The sequence below is a fragment of the Amblyraja radiata genome, chromosome 40 (assembly GCF_010909765.2).
Source record: "Amblyraja radiata isolate CabotCenter1 chromosome 40, sAmbRad1.1.pri, whole genome shotgun sequence".
In the NCBI taxonomy this organism is placed as follows: domain Eukaryota; kingdom Metazoa; phylum Chordata; class Chondrichthyes; order Rajiformes; family Rajidae; genus Amblyraja; species Amblyraja radiata.
Genome location: NC_045995.1, coordinates 15,981,259 through 15,998,702, shown reverse-complemented (window position 1 = coordinate 15,998,702; position 17,444 = coordinate 15,981,259). Strand labels below are relative to the sequence as shown.

The following is a 17,444-nucleotide window of genomic DNA, read 5'->3' as shown; positions in this document are numbered from 1 at the left end:
CCCAGCGCTGTGCCGCCGCCGAAGCTGTAGTCCCGGCCGGTCCCGACAGGAAACTCCGCTCCAGTCTGATGGTAGGCCGTGGGTTTTGAATTACATTTTACTCAGACGCAAGCCAAGGAATGGCATCATTGTTAGCTGTTAATTGGACATAATCACCCTCAGCAAATTGACAATATCCTATTGAAAGACAGTGGGTGTTTAAGCTGTCAGGCCATTTTATTATTTGCCAAAATATACATCTCAATAGCATAATGATAGAAAACTTTTCTACACATCACTCATAAGTCTGGAGATTTTTTTAACGATACATTTAGCTTCAGAAGCATTTACCTTTTGCATGTACAAACCCACTTCAGAACCATGGGCGATTTAAAAATTTTACAGACAGATTTATCACTTCTGAAACTTTTTAGATACCAAAGGAATCAAGAAAAAACACAAATAATGCCTCGCTGTTGATGAAATGCAGTGAGCAAAGCCGATAATTCCCAATATTTGCAATCTCGATATCTGCACGGCCAATGTTCACCAAGCACTTTAGCTGTTGTTGTTCCTTCAGCTCTCGCTTCTCTTTACCTTCATTTCGCTTCACTTTTGGAATTCTGAAGAAGGATAGATTTCTCTCACGGTTACCCCGACTTCCACAATTATTTACAGCGCAGAAATTCGCCATTTTGGCAGTTTTTAACCAGTAGGAAAGTATGCCTCCAGATGGATTGAGCGGCTTCATGCGTCATGCCCTTTGACCCGGTGACCTTGCATGCAACCCTCTTATACACACACACGCTCTCAGACACACACACTCTCAGTCACGCACGCACTCTCACTCACGCACGAACTCTCACTCACGCACACACTCTAACTCATGCACACACGCACGCACTCTCAGACACGCACACACTCTCAGACACGCACGCACTCTCAGACACGCACGCACTCTCAGACACGCACGCACTCTTAGACACGCACGCACTCTCACGCACAAACACACAGACTCACTCAAACACAGACTTACACACACACAGACTCACACAGACTAACTCACTCAGACTCACTCACTCACTCACTCAGACTCACTCACACACAGTCACACACTCACACACACACAGTCAAACATACACACAGTCACTCACACACACAGTCACTCACACACACAGTCACTCACACACACAGTCACTCACACACTGACACACACACACAACCAATAATAAAATGCCAAGTAACCTCAGAAAGTGGTAAACATAGTGTGGAAACCGAATGATTCAAACGTTTAAAGTCTCCAAATTTGCAAACACTTTACAACCAATACATTTTCTGCAAACACAAACACACACACACTCACACACTCACACACTCACACACTCACACACTCACACACTCACACACACACACACACACACACTCACAATCAATACTAAAACATTAACAACTCTGATTTTTCATCGATGGGAAAAAGCCTCCGGTCCAGCTCAGCGGAGGGGGACCCTGAGCGAGGTGGCCAAAAATCACGGCCGTAAGTGGCGGCGTTCTTTCAGAAAACACGATACAGAAAGTCAGAAAGTGGTCAAGATCTTAGTTTTAGTAATATAGATGAAGTAAACAATTCAATTCCAAAAATTGCAATGTTGCGCTTGTCAAAGTCCAAGCCTTTACTTTCCACTCTCTTCATGTTTATTTTTTTGCTGTTTCAGCATAGATGACAGACTCATCTTCCTTTGAAGAAACAAGGTTCTGAAAGAGAAAAATATACCAATTGTACGTCTGTTGCTGTTGTCGCTGTTTAGATCAGTAAACAGATTACAGCTTTAATTCATACTTGTACGATCTGTGATTTCAAGAACATGAATCAATATACATACAGTGCCTGATGCTTGATTGGAGGACAGTGTATTATCGCTGTTGCCTGCAATAAATGCAAATATCACAATTAAAAATGACATTGGTGGATGATGTTGACAAAGGAAACGACAAATGGAATATAAACGTCTAAAGCTTACTACATTTTGCTCTTCCTGACAGATCAACAAGACATTGGATTACAGAAAACCCATCTGTCATACCTCTGCATTTACAGTGAGCTGCAGGAATGGTCACCATGAACAAGACACCCTTATATTGCTACAGAAGGAATCGACTATGAATAAGAGAACTAGCACAGCAATTGACAGAGCAGCAGCCCTGGCAGGCCATAAGCTACTAAGCTGCATCTGTGGCTGGGAAAAGATAACATCAGAGAAGGGTCTCAAGATCCACCAGGGCAGGGAAAAGTGCCTTGGAGAGCTTGGTGTGGGGCCTCGCATTAACCATGACCTTCTAAGAGGAAGGCCAAACCAGTCGAGTGACGCCCAGTGGCAGGTTAACCACCACAGGCCACAGGGTATCAGCAACCCAGGCGAAGCTCAACCAAGTACTGTCCCACCAACGGACATGAGTCCAGAGCTCAACCAACCACAGTCAGCGGTAGAGAGGAAGATGGAAGGAAAAAGCAGAATGGAGCAGTCACTGGCTGTGGCTGAAGAGAAAAGTTGCTGTCTGGGCTGCCACGTGACTGACCATCTAGAGGCTAACCATAAGACACACACCCAGGGCTGATCACCCTGCGGTGGGCCTGCCTCGACTGAGGGTGGGTGTCTTGTGATAAAAGGCCGAAACACCCAGTGATGTTGAGGTACACAACTGAAGATGTGTCTGGTTGGTAGCAAATTCACCTAGTGGTCACCCCCAAGAATATCGGGTGTCAGTTGTGGTGAAGAACCTTAGGGATTGTAACATCCAGTCCTACTAATCAATATCAAAAAAATATTGTAATTCAAGGAAGATTGTGCTGATCACTTCGAGCTCAGTCAGGAGTTGTGCAGAAGAATGTTCTTCAGATGGACATAAATGGTGTCTTGGTTTCACTCCCCATCACCAACGCCAATGCACAACAGTGTTGTAACAGCAGCCTGGATGTCACTGGTTGGATCTCTGGAGTGGCTATTGTACCCATTCAGAGTAGGCTAGGGGACCAGAGCCCACAGAGTAGGTTAGAGGACCAGAACACACTCCCTGTAGTTTAGGGGACCAGAACACACTCCCTGTAGTTTAGGGGATCAGAACACACTCCCTGTAGGTTAGGGGACCAGAACACACTCCCTGTAGTTGAGGGGACCAGAACACACTCGGAGAAGGTTGGGCTCCTAACTGAGCCTCAGCTGACTGTCCCACTTCATGTCGATGGGCCGAGTGAAGGACTTTATCCCAGGAATGCCTGATGCTGTTGTAAGGTGGGCAAAGACAGCAGGGTTTCAGACTACTCAGTGCCAATAATCCTCACTGTGATAAAAGATTAAAACATATTTAAATAAAGCCATTTTACCACCAGTTGCTTTAGGCTGGAAGGAGATGGATCCATAGTGAATACCTTCCTCTGTATCTGCGGAAATAAGTTGGAAACAAAGAATTTATTTGTATTTGAAAAATGATGATTTAAGTCAATGTAGGATCACGATATGAAACGCTGATCATTGTTTTCCCTCCATAGATGCTGCTCGACCCACAGAGAACCTCCAGCAGTTTGAAAAAACCCTCCATGAAAAGTCACATCTCCTAACATCCTTGTTTTGACTTCTTCCTGGGACGGTGGAAATTACAAAGAGAATTTGAGTTAATTTGGCTCGTGGAGTTTAGAAGAATGACAATGATTCTCATGGAAACATAGACAATTCCAACAGGTAGACCAGTCTGGATGGAGGAAGATGTTCCCTGTTGGGGGGAGACCATGACCAGGGGTAAAGGTTTAAGACAAGAGACAATAAGGATTAAGATGAGGAGAACAAAGAATCTGTTACATTCTCCACCACAGATTTGACTGGAGCCAAATCATTCAGTACATTTGAGGAGTTGTTGAATTCATTGACAGATACACAACAATGGCGAGATACAGATACAGGTACAATGACAATGTTGCCTGCAGCAGCAGCATCAGAGGCATTTGGACTAAGGCAACACAACACATAAATGAAGCATAAATTACAAAGACCACTTGTTAGTGGAAAAAAACTCCAAAACACAAATTAGAGACCTTGTCACATGTGGACTAAGATCAAGGAATATGGGGAGATATGATCAGCTGAGGTTCAGTTTAGTTTATTGTCATGTGTGCCCAGGTTCAGGGAAAAGCTTTTGTTGCATCAGCAGAAAGACAATATATGAATACAATCGATGCCTTTACAGTGGATCACAGTGGAACACAATTGATCCATACTGTGGAACAAGGTAAGGAATTTATATTTTTCTCATTAAAACATGAGCAATGTCTGATTTATTGAAATGTTCCTTCAGATATTTCAAGAAAGATTACTCTGTTGTTCATCATAAATGTGATCTAAATTCTGGCAAAAACAATACTGTCCACCATTTGACCAGCACTGCAGAGGTACTCCAGATGGCCAGCCCTGCCGGCAGTCTGTTCGTTTTTTCATCTTTTTGTTATTTTAGCGTTTGTCTAAAGTTTGTTTTAATGTACTTCAGTTTGTTTTATGTGGGGAGAGGGGGGAAACTTTTGTATGCAGATTCTTACCTTCCCGGAGAGGTGATCATTTTTCAGGTCACATTCTCCTGGGTTAGGCTCTGCGGCCTACCATCGATGGAGTTGAAAAGCCGCCTCGGACTGTGGGGCGCGGACTTAACACCGGAGCGGATCCCTTGCCTGGGATCACTCCCACCGCGGCCTGCGGACTTTCCATCAATGGCTCGCAGTCTCGGGAGAGGCTATTCGGGAGCTCCAACGCCGCGGAAGGTTCAACCAGACCCGACGCGAGGTGTAAACGCCCGGCGTGGGGAGCTGACATCCCCCCCCCCCGATGCGGGAGCTGAACGCCTCGACGTGGAGGGCCTGAACGCAACTGGCTACGGGAGTCAAGATCGTCCCGTCAACGGGGGCTCGAGGCCCATGACCGTGGAAGAACACTAGTGAAGGACTTGAACTTTATTTCTCCTTCCATCACAGTGAGGAATGTGTAGGAGTCACTGTGGTGGATGTTCATGTTGAAATGTGTTTTTGTGTCTGTTCCTTTTTAATTGTGTCTGACCTGGCCAGTGAAATTCATTGTATGTTGCAAAACATACTTGGCAAATAAAACCTGATTCTGATTCTGTCTGAGGTGGAAACAAAGAACTGCAGATGCCGGTTAATACACAAAGGGACACAAAGTGCTGGAGTACTTCTGCAGGTCAGGCAGCATCTCTGGAGGACATGTATAGGTGATGTTTCAGGTCGTGACCCTACTTCAGACTCAAAAGAAGGGTCTCGATCTGAAACATCACCTGTCCACCATCTATTAATGATGCTCAAACCATTCTGAAATGTTCTTGTTATTTTCACTTTAAAATAAAACCTGAACTAGTGGCAAAGTGAATTGGAGGCATTTCATGCTAGATGATATTTTGTGAAAGGGATGGTGACTTTGAGCCACTAACCAAGCTGTTAATCAGGATCAACTATAAATTAGGAGTGTGAATATGTTGTTCATGGTGATGTCTTAACATTGATGGGTTGGCCATGATAGTCCAGTGAAAGTTAGTCAATTGACCAATGCAGAGTAAGACCTGCAGTTGGATGCGGATGATTGGGGCTGAGGGGTGAATTGACAGAAGAGAGACTGTTGAATTGATCAATTAGTTTGTGTGTTTGAGGTTCCCTTCCTCACATTCTTGTTACAAAACTGTGAAATGTGAAACAGGTTGCCTCATCAAATACAACACCTGTACAACTAGAGATTCATTGACAGAGTCATCTATTTACCTTCTTGCTTTGCGTTCCTACTCACAGACATATATTCAGTAACATGGCTCATCTCAGGTACTGGGGTCACACTGATTTCTGGAAAATAAGTATTATTTTCTGATGAAGACTTTAATTTGGTTTGATTTTAAAGAAGCAACAATCCAATGTTTAAACTGTACCCCATTAATAATGAAATCCACCAGAATGACCAGGAACATGGCTTCAGATGTATGTCAGAGACATTTAATTGTGGGATAAGACCATGTGTATAAAATCAGAGTCCATGGAAACACAGTGTTCCCTAAATTATGACCACGTTAGGATGGTACACAAGGCAAAGTTTTCACTTGAAGTTTGAACCACCAAAGTGCAGTGGAGATACATACCTTGGTCTCCTGGTTTCCTGGCCCATATTTATCCCTCAGTAAATAGGAACATATTGAGGACAAATTGGAGACCATATTTTCTACATAACTACACTAGCTATACTTCAACTTCTGGCATGTTTATTTAATAATGGTTTACACAGGGGATGGTGACACAATCACCACATGGTCAGATCATTGCAGATCACCACCTGAACAGCATCATACAGCAGACTCCTCATGGCAACGCAGGTATACAGGACAATGCACATTGCATAAATAATGCTTCAATTGACAACAAGTCTAAAATCAATTTCTCAACAACATAAGCACAAACAGATGCTTTTCTATCCAAAATATATTGTTCTTTGCTCCTTGTAACAAAGATAACACTGTCATTGATAATTTGGGGGAATCTGTGCTGCATTAAGGATGTCTTCATGTACTTTACCTGTAGGCTTGTGCCTTCTTTGACACCACACCACTGCCAGTACAATGACGAGGAGAAGAGCCAGGCCTCCGATAATTACAACAATGATGAATATCAAATCGTAATTCTCTGTCAAAATAATAAACACAGAGTTCACATTTGTAGAATAAATGCGCATCATTCAAAAGCTCCCCCAAAGACCAGGCATTAACCACACTGACTAATTTAGATCAGAAGTCTTGAGTTTAACTTGTGATCCAGATTAACTGAGACACACGGTACTGTAGATGATAGTTTATCAATAAAAGACACAAGGTGTTGGAGAAACTCAGCAGGTTAGGCAGGTGACATTTCGGGTCACAGCCCTTTAGTCTGAAGTAGGGTCCCAACCCAAAACCTCACCTATCCATGTTCTCCAGAGATTCCGCCTGACCCGTTGAGTTACTCCAGCATATTGTGTCTTTTTTTCCAGATTAATTGACCTTGCTCAGAAAGATCAGAGAGCCACAACTTGCCTCAGTAGTCATCAGTTAGAGACTGTAAACATTCACACGTTTCTATTTCTTGGTTACAATCAGCTGACATTTCTCAGGCAGGAGATGGGAGCTGATGGTTGGCTGATAAAGTAGCTGATTCAGCTGTGATACTTCCTACTGTACAGTGGACAAATTTCTATCATAATCTAAGCCTGGAACAATGGTTGAATGAGCACTGCTGACAACAGAGTGGACATTGCCCTTGTGCTTCAATCCTCTCTAACCAGGAGCACATGAACTGTAAATGTTAGAAATACTCAGCCGTTTGAGCAGTATCTGTGAAGAGGGAAAGAAGTGAGTTCATGTTTTATGTTGAAAGATTCAAAGAAAGGATCTTTGACAATAGAAAATAGACAATAGGTGCAGGAGTTGGCCATTCAACCCCTCGAGCCAACACTCAACATTTATTAACAAGACAAAGTACACATACAAACAAGATATACAAATCACACAGCAGCTGTCAGCATCACATCAGATCATCCTAGAGTTCTGTCACAGAAACATCACATTCACAGGCACCCACGCAAGCTCATCATATTTAATCCAACTTAATATATAGTCACCTGTTATGTTAAACCTTCACTTGTATGCCACTAGAATAACATATTTTGTCATTGATGGCCACTATGTATGTACTTATACACAGTCACACACATGTATGTACATATGGTTCCAAATACACGTATACAATACTGTGAGAGAAGGGTTAATAGGGATGGTTGATTAATACTAGAACTCTGAAAATTATAACTTAGAAAGAAATAAGGTGTCAGCAGAAGCCAGACTGCTGGTCGAAGAAAGTAACAATATACAGGACAGAGTGAACTTCTAGATAAAGAAGTAACAGATAAATACTCCAGCAGAAGCCTTTGACGTCAGGAGATGTTCCGAGACGTTTCTGGACGTTCTCGTGGGAATGTGGGCTTTATGTTATGATTGGACGAAGCTCGATGGGGAGACATGAGGTGGTGACCATAGTGAAGAAAGGTATAAAAGACAGATACAACCTCCATTTTTGTGTGTCTCTAGAGGATGATAGAGGAGGGACACCCTTTTCTGCGCAGAAATGTAATAAAGGAAAACTTGTTTCTTTGATTTTGTCTCTGAAGAGTTTGTGATTGAATTTGTATCTCACAGATGGGGGCTCGGTTCCGGGATCAATTACTCCAGCCAGCTGACGGGAGTAGACGGACGAAGGGAAGGTGCACCCTGCTGATTTCAGCAGTCTCAGACTCCTTGCTTGCCGCCAGCTGTTTGAGCAGTAGTATCCAGGACCACGCAGAGAGACACGAGAAACAAGTGATAGCGTGGGAGTGGTTGGAAATCGCGAAAAATCAATTGAGCAATTCCAGTGCATGGAACCCAGGTAGGAAAATGACTATTAAGTACTTCCTGGGCGATTGAGAATGATGAACACGGTATTAAGAATATAAGACCTTGTACAGGCAAGGCAGGTATGATGAACACGGTATTAAGAATATAAGACCTTGTGGTTAACGCCCTGAAAGATTCAGGGGTCTATACGGGCAAGGCAGGGATGATAAACACAGTGTTAAGAAAAAGGGAGGGAAAAGGCTGTGGGCCAAATCCCCGCATTCTGCCCAATTGGGGCAAATGTTGGACCCTGGAGGGCAGGAAATACCCAGGGGTTGGAGAAGCCAACAATGATAAGGTATAGTCAGTTGGGGAAAATGCAGAGCTGCATATGGGCAGGAGATGTCCACGGAAAATGCAGAGCCGGAGGGGGCCAAAATACCCAAGGGAAAGAGAAGACAGGGGCCGGGGTGGACGAAAATCACCCGGCCAACAAGACGGGGAGTCAAAGGGCAGAAGGGGAAGATAAGACGTTCGGTAGAAATTAGACCCGAGGGAGGTACCTAGGAGAGGACCCTGAGGGGGAAGGGAGTTTGCCTCCTTGAAGATTCATTAGGTCTGACGAGAACAGTTAGATCAATTCCTGAGAGACAGGAAAATTCCTGAGACAGGATGATAAGGGAGTTACTCCCGAAAGTAGCAGATAAGAAGACGGCAGAGGCCGCGAAAGGGGGATGTGATAGAAGACGGCAAAGGCCGGGGACAACAGTGCAGGCAGGGAGAAAATATAAATTGATTAATCTATTTGAAGTAAGAATGAAACAAAGTGATTTGTTTGAAAACCGGTTTGGAACAAATGGTTAAAATGAGCAAGTTGTAAAATTGAACACAGACGCCCCCGTGGCGGAGGTGGGAATTCCCACTGTGTTTGGGCCGTGGGGGATTGTGAACAAGCTGCAAAAATTAACTCTTTGTATCCTGGTAACCTGAAAAAGAGAAGTTGTAAAAATCGTTTCTTGATGTTCTTTTAGATTTCTTGTCAGTAAAGTTAACTGGAAATAAGTTAATTGATGAAACATGACCAGCTTTTATGTTGTTTTATGGTAGACATACAAGTTGAGAAACACAGACAGAGAGAGAGAGAGAGAGAGAGACAGACACAGAGACACAGAGAGAGCCAGATACAGAGAGAGAGAGAGAGATACAGACACAGAGACAGCCAGACAGAGAGAGAGAGATTTTATTTATTTAGCGAATGCAAAATCCTTTAGCCAAGCAGTTGCCTCTTGATCTGCTGTGTGAAGGGTGACAAGTCCTCCTTTGAGTCTTTGTTGAAGGCATGCTTCAATGATGTGTTGTACGGGAGTGCCACAAGCACACCGTGGGGTTGGGCTGCTGCCCCATTTGTGAAGGCTGGCCAAGCAGGGGCCATGTAGTCCTGAATCTATTCAGCGTCGAGAAAGAGAGAGAGAGAGACAGACACAGACACAGACAGAAAGAGAGAGAGACAGACAGAGAAACAGAAGTAAGAGACGACAGATTATCCCTTGGAGCACCCATGAACTGAGGGCTAAAATTAAAATTAAAAAAAAAAAAAAATGGATTAGGGCTTTGGAGGAGGAGAACGTGGGACGATTGTTGGCCATGGAAGATTTGAAGGCACCATTGGTGAAGTAGTGGGAACCACTATGTAAATTGTTACAATGACCGACAATAGACTACAAACATGGCCGCCGTTCACAAACTTACCGGCAACAGCGCCAACGTTAGGTCAGCTGCTGTTACTGCAGCCTGACTACCGGCTACAGCGCCATCTTCTGGTTGGATGCCGTCACTGCAGCCTGACTACCGGCCACAGCGCCATCTTCTGGTTGGATGCCGTCATGAACGAGGGTATGCAGGCCCCTCAGCAAATGTTACCCACTTAAGGTGAACCCCAAGGAACAAAGGGGAATGAAAAGGTGGAGAGTTGAAAATGAGCAAGAAATAGAAGGCAACCAGTTGATGAACATTATATTATGAACTATTGTGGTGGAAGCCATTCTTCTTAAAGTCAAGCAGAATCAGTAAACAGTTGGTCTCTGCGGTCAATGTCAATGAACAAAGCCCCTGGTTGAAAAGACTGAAATAAGTGATGAACTGACACAAGTGAGCCCTATGACGGAACCAAGCGGGGCCAGAGAATTACATGCCAATAATACATGTCTTGGGGAACTTTTCCTCGAAAAGTCCTATCAGGAGTGAAATTAATCTGGAGATGATAAGCCCTAACAGGACTGGGGTCCCCAAGAGAGAGGAAGGGATTTAAGGAAGGATGTCAAGAAAGGCTAGGATGAGGTAGGTTTTTTAAATTAGATGGGAAAGGCAGAGTTGAAAGTTGAGGGGGAACTTGTTTACTCAGAGAGTGGTAGCTGTGTGGTATGAGCTTCCAGTGAAGGTGGTGGAGGCAGGTTCGATTTTATCATTTAAAAATAAATTGGATAGTTATATGGACGGGAAAGGAATGGAGGGTTATGGTCTGAGCGCAGGTATATGGGACTAGGGGAGAATACGTGTTCGGTACGGACTAGAAGGATCGAGATGGCCTGTTTCCGTGCAGTAATGGTTATATGGTTATACCCTTAGAAAGTATTTGCTGATGTGGACAATTTGTTGGTTTGTTCCACAAGTAAAGAGAGAGAGAGAGAGAGAGAAATACTTCAGAATATAAGACAGCAGATGATAACCTTGGGAAAGGCAGGATATAGTTCAGACTAGGTCGGAAAATATGTTGAAATTGTATGGTGAAACGGAAAAAGTACATGTCAAAGAAGTTAAATTAAAATGCAGACAAAGCAGCTGAAACAGCATCTGGAAGAGATGTCCAGGGTAAGTCTGAATCAATTTAGGTATAAACACTAGAGTGTCGTTTATGATAAATAAGGTAATTAAGAGGTTTGGTAAACCTACAGAAATCAGCTTTGACAACGGATTGTTTTCATTTGATGAAAAGAATAAATGGAACATTTGTGTAATGCTCTTCCATTGGCACTGAAGAAATGTTGCATGCAAACTAACCAGCCGTGGGTGGCACAATAGAGAAGTCCCTGCAGGGGACCGAGTTTGGAACAGTTACAGATCGAATAATAAAAAAAAGTATATGAAACAGTTAATAATGATATACAAGTCTATTTATGAACAGGTAAAGTAAAAGCTGTCGGAGATGGACCAGGAGGAAGGACCCTTTAAACCTGAAGACAAGGTGTATGTATGAGTTTTCTAAATCACCGACCGATGTTCGTTTAGAAGGTTGAGATACCTAGTACAATTTCAATAATTACATGAGGGCTGTCCTGCAGGTATGAATAGATAATAGCCCTGAGGTAAGTGAACAAGAGGACAAAGAAGAGTAGAGTTTTAACAAGAACGTTGTTTGACATCAGTGGTGGGAAATAATGGAAAGGATACTAAAGGCAATATTATAGGGATTTGGATAAATAGGGTAGGATTAGGAAGAATTAGCATGGATTTGTGATTGTGATATTTGACTAATCTTGATTTTTTTACTTTAAAAAAAGAGGTTATTAGGGAAATTGATGAGGTTAAAGTGGTGAACTTCAGTAAGGCCTTTGACAAGGTTCAATAAGGAAATAAGGTTGGTTAAGAAGAGGTTAGTAAGGAATAGCAAGATGGATTAAAAAGTGGCTGTATGGGAAATGAGGGAGAGTAATGGTGGATGGATGTTTGTCAGGTTGGAGGTCAATGACTAGAGGGGTACCTCGGGGATGTGTGCTGGGTCCACTGTTGTTTGTCATGTGAATCAATAAAATGGATGTTGGTGTGGTAAGATAGATTAAGAAGTATGTAGATGATACTAAGATAGGTGGTGTTGTGAATAATGAAGTAGATTTTAAAAGTGTACAGAGAGATTTAGGTCATTTGGAAGAGTGGGTTGAAACATGACAGATGGATTTAATGTTGATAAGTGTGATACATCTTGGCAGGACAATTCAAATTAGACGTACATGGTAAAAGATTGTGAATTGAGGAATGAAGTTGAAATCAGAGCATTGTTTATAGAAGTTGGGTTGTAATGTTAAATTGTACAAGGTATTGGTGAGGTCAATTGTGGAGTATGGTGTATAATTTTGTTAGGCATATTTATAAGAGCAAGGTTGAACGAGTTAGATATTTGGGGAAAGAGAGAAGGAATACCCACCATAGAGGGTAGTGATGTTTTCTTAAGGAACTTTTTACTGGCAGTATCTCGTTCTATTACAGAATTAAAAACCAAGGGGCTGCTGGCACAGAGTCCCGATCTCGACTTGCCACTCCATTCTGTGAAAGCAGAGAACTGGGATCTTGTAAAATCATGGAAGGAAGAAAAGCTGTAACCTAGGTGGACTGGACCCTACCTTGTGTAATTAATCACCGAGACAGCAGTACGAACAAAAAGAAAAAGGGTGGACACACGCAAGCCGATTTAAGGGTCCTGTGGAGGCCCCACCGGACAATATCAGCCCATGGACTGTGCGTGAAGGGAAGGAACCATTGACTTTGTGCCTATTCGGATGTTGTATAATTCCCTGCGCACGGGGTCTGGCTCAGCGATTTATAGAGACAGCCCTGACAAAGAACAGCACCGTCATGATGGCCTTCAGAACACAGTATGACTAGCGAGAGGAGGATAGGGAGGCGAAGAATCTGCTGCTAGCACTAGAAAAGGAAGATATAGTATAAATCAAGAGTTGCGTAGCAAAAAGAAAAATGGTGGATTGTGAGAGAAGGGTTAATAGGGATGGTTGATTAATACTAGAACTCTGAAAATTATAACTTAGAAAGAAATAAGGTGTCAGCAGAAGCCAGACTGCTGGTCGAAGAAAGTAACAATATACAGGACAGAGTGAACTTCTAGATAAAGAAGTAACAGATAAATACTCCAGCAGAAGCCTTTGACGTCAGGAGTTGTTCCGAGACGTTTCTGGACGTTCTCGTGGGAATGTGGGCTTTATGTTATGATTGGACGAAGCTCGATGGGGAGACATGAGGTGGTGACCATAGTGAAGAAAGGTATAAAAGACAGATACAACCTCCATTTTTGTGTGTCTCTAGAGGATGATAGAGGAGGGACACCCTTTTCTGCGCAGAAATGTAATAAAGGAAAACTTGTTTCTTTGATTTTGTCTCTGAAGAGTTTGTGATTGAATTTGTATCTCACAATACCAATCGAACTCCTCCCCTCCACTGGGGCTATGGAGAAATTGTGTCCTTAATCAGTCTTGGCAGTTGTAGTAATACCAATGTCCACATAATGTTGAAAGCATCCGTCCTTAACTGGAGTTTAGCTGTTATACTTTCAATCATATATACACTTTTCAATCTTTCCCTCCACTGTTGAACATTTGGTGACTTTACATTTCTCCATGACTCTGTAATCATCTTCTTTGCAATCAACAGCAACACCCCAAGCAAGCATGTCTGACACGCTAGAATTTAGAAGATTGAGGGGGGATCTTATAGAAACGTACAAAATTCTTAAGGGGTTGGACAGGCTAGATGCAGGAAGATTATTCCCGATGTTGGGGAAGTCCAGAACTAGGGGCCACAGCTTAAGGATAAGGGGGAAATCTTTTAGGACCGAGATGAGGAAAACATTTTTTTTCACACACAGAGAGTGGTGAATCTGTGGAACTCTCTGCCACAGAAGGTCGTTGAGGCCAGTTCATTGGCTATATTTAAGAGGGAGTTAGATGTGGCCCTTGTGGCTAAAGGGATCAGGGGGTATGGAGAGAAGGCAGGTACAGGATACTGAGTTGGATGATCAGCCATGATCATATTGAATGGCGAACGGTGCAGGCTCGAAGGGCCGAATGGCCTCTACTCCTGCACCTATTGTCTATGTTTCTATGTTTATCCCACAGTTACAGCCGCCACCGCCATCTCCATCATCAGGGTCCGGGTTCCATCTTGTTCCCGCTCAAAGCTCCAACCGCCAACCGCCAACCGCCAACCGCCAACCGCCAACCGCCAACCGCCAACCGCCAACCGCCAACCGCCAACCGCGCGCCGACCTCACCTGCCCTCACCAAGATGGCCGCCGACCTCACCTGCCCTCGCCAAGATGGCCGCCGAGCTCACATGCCCTCACCAAGATGGCCGCAGACCTCACCAAAATGGCCGCCGACCTCACCTGCCCTCACCAAGATGGCCGCCGTCAACCCCATATTTAGACCAAAGATCCTATAGCAGAGCTCCGCTATAGGATCTTTGATTTACACGGTGCAGGTGCAGCAGCAGCAGCTTCTGTGGAGCGTCTCGGGGCTGAAACAACCTTCCATTTTTCAACATCTGCAGTTCCTTCTTGAAAACAACCCCCTCACCAAGATGGCCGCCGGCTGACGACCTCACCAAGATGGCCGCCGGCCGACGACCTCACCAAGATGGCCGCCGGCTGACGACCTCACCAAGATGGCCGCCGGCTGACGACCTCACCAGGATGGCCGTTCTTCCGCCCGCCCCATCGACCGCATCAAAATGGCGGCTGAGAAGAAGCGGCGGTTCCTTGCGGACGGACAGAGTTGAGGTAAATAATGTTGTCTCGATATCGTGTAGTAAATATATAGTTGTCGTTGTAGTTATAGTGTAGTTTAGTCTAGTCTAGTGTAGTGTAGCGTAGTGTAGTTGTAAATATATAGTTGTCGTTGTAGTTATAGTGTAGTTTAGTCTAGTGTAGTCAATGTAGTGTAGTGTGGTCTAGTGTAGTGTAGTGTAGTCTAGTGTAGTCAATGTGTAGTCTAGTGTAGTCAATGTAGTACAGTGTAGTGTAGTGTAGTACACTGTGTGTGTGGTCAATACAGTGCAGTCTAGTGTAGACAACACACACAGTGTAGTGAGGTCAATGACCACATAATCTACAGTACAGTGTGGTCAATATGTAGCAATGTAACTAGTGTAGTGGAGTGTAGTTATAGTGTAGTGTAGTATAGATATCGTGTAGTGTAGTGTAGTGTAGTCTAGTTATAGTGTAGTGTAGTATAGATATCGTGTAGTTGTAAATATATAGTTGTAGTTGTAGTTGTTGTGTAGATATCGTGTAGTTGTAAATATATCGTTATAGTGTGAATATAGTGTAGTGTGTAGTGTAGTTATAGTACAGTGTAGTGTAGTGTAGTCTAGTGTAGTTATAGTGTAGTGTGGTCTAGATATCATGTAGTTGTAAATATGTAGTTGTAGTGTAGTGTGTAGACAATGTAGTGTGTAAATATATAGTACAGTGTAGTGTAGTGTAAATATGTAGTGTAGTGTAAATATATAGTGTAGGGTAGTGTAGTGTAGTATAGCTATATAGTTATAGCAAAGATCATAGAGGAGCAAGATAGACCACTCCTCTGAAATCCAATGGACTGACGTGTAGTACGTGACGGAACGTCACGGCCGCCATTTCATAATGCGACACGCGACTTCCGGTATGCCACCCGCTGTGATCCAAAGCAAAGATTATAGAGCACCTCTATAATCTTTGATCCAAAGCAAAGATCCTCGAGTATCTTGTAGCGGGAACAGCCCCGTCCTTTGCGTAGTTTCCCTTGCATTGTATTGTGTAGTTTCCCTTGTATTGCTTTAACACACACTGCACAAAATTAAATTTAACGTATATATATTTTATATATTTATATGAATGTGTGTCTGTGTGTGAGAGGCAAGTTAGAGATAATAAAGTTTATTCTCATGGATCAGAAGCAACTTTGATTTAAATAATCACTATTAATTCATTTGTCTTGTAAGATGATATACATAAACCATAAAGGCAATTATATATATAATTATATAGTAATAATAAATATATGCATATATATATATATATATTTATACACATACATATATATACACATACATATATACACACATACATATACACATACATATGCACACATACATATGGATACATTTATATGCATACATACACACATATATAAACATATACATACATATATACACACATATACATGCATATATACACATACATGCATATATACACATACATATATATTTATACATATGATCATTTTCCAACGATCAATAGATTTACGATCAGTTCCTGTGGATTGGAGGATAGCTAATGCTATCCCACTTTTCAAGAAAGGAGCGTGAGAGAAAACGGGGAATTACATACCAGTTAGCCCGACTTTGGTGGTGTGAAAGATGCTGGAGTCAATTATTAAAGATGTAATAATGGGGCATTTGGATAGCAGTAAAATAATTAGTCCAAGTCAACATGGATTTATGAAAGGGAAATCATGTTTGACTAATCTTCTGGATTTTTTTGCCGCAAGGCTTGGTGTTGGGGCTGCAACTGTTTACCATATATATTAATGATTTGGAAAAGGGAATTAGGAGCAAAACTAATGCATACATACCTACATATTTAAATTCATCTGATAAGTTGGTCAAATAACATGGGCACCTTCTTGCTTTTTTGAGACATGGATTTTTTAAATGTGAATGTCTCATAGCAACACATTTGTGGGTCAGCAGTATTTTGTACCAACCCCCACAATTTCAAATAATTCTAAATTGAACTTCTTAAACAAGGAAAACAATTTTTATTTACATCATTTTGTGTGGCTGTCAAGGTGGCTGTGTTGACTGTAATTATGAGACTGCCGGGCAGTATCACTGTGAATGGCGGTGGCTGTGTGTTTTAATGCAAGTGTGAAAAGGAGAGTAAATTTAAAGAGACAATGTGAGAGCCATCAGGGTTTCATCCAAGAACCAATTTAAAGGCAAGGTTCCATCAATTACAGTATTTTAATTGAAAATCTTACTCTTAATATTCTTCCTAATTAGGCTTTTTGTGTTCCCTCTTGAACTTTGTGTCTCCCAGAGCCTCTGGGGAGGTTCTGGAGATACAATAATCCAATCTTGAGGCAAATAACCATCTTTAAAACTGGCATTGCCTCTGCCTTTAATTCTACATTCTCCGAGGATGCTGGATGCCGCGACAATCTCTTGCAACAAGTACAGAAAGGCAGTCAACTGCAAAAAGATCAAAG

General features: G+C 42.6%; 1 long non-coding RNA gene across 1 annotated transcript; it reads right to left on the bottom strand.

Annotated features, from left to right (window-relative positions):
• Positions 1-1,639: 1,639 nt before the first annotated feature.
• Positions 1,640-16,866, bottom strand: LOC116967613. The gene is made up of 6 exons (XR_004410275.1): positions 16,856-16,866; positions 6,584-6,691; positions 5,786-5,863; positions 3,359-3,415; positions 1,860-1,903; positions 1,640-1,731 (listed from the first exon to the last, which is right to left on the bottom strand). It is a non-coding gene; the product is annotated as an uncharacterized LOC116967613 (long non-coding RNA).
• Between the last annotated feature and the right edge of the window lie 578 nt (positions 16,867-17,444).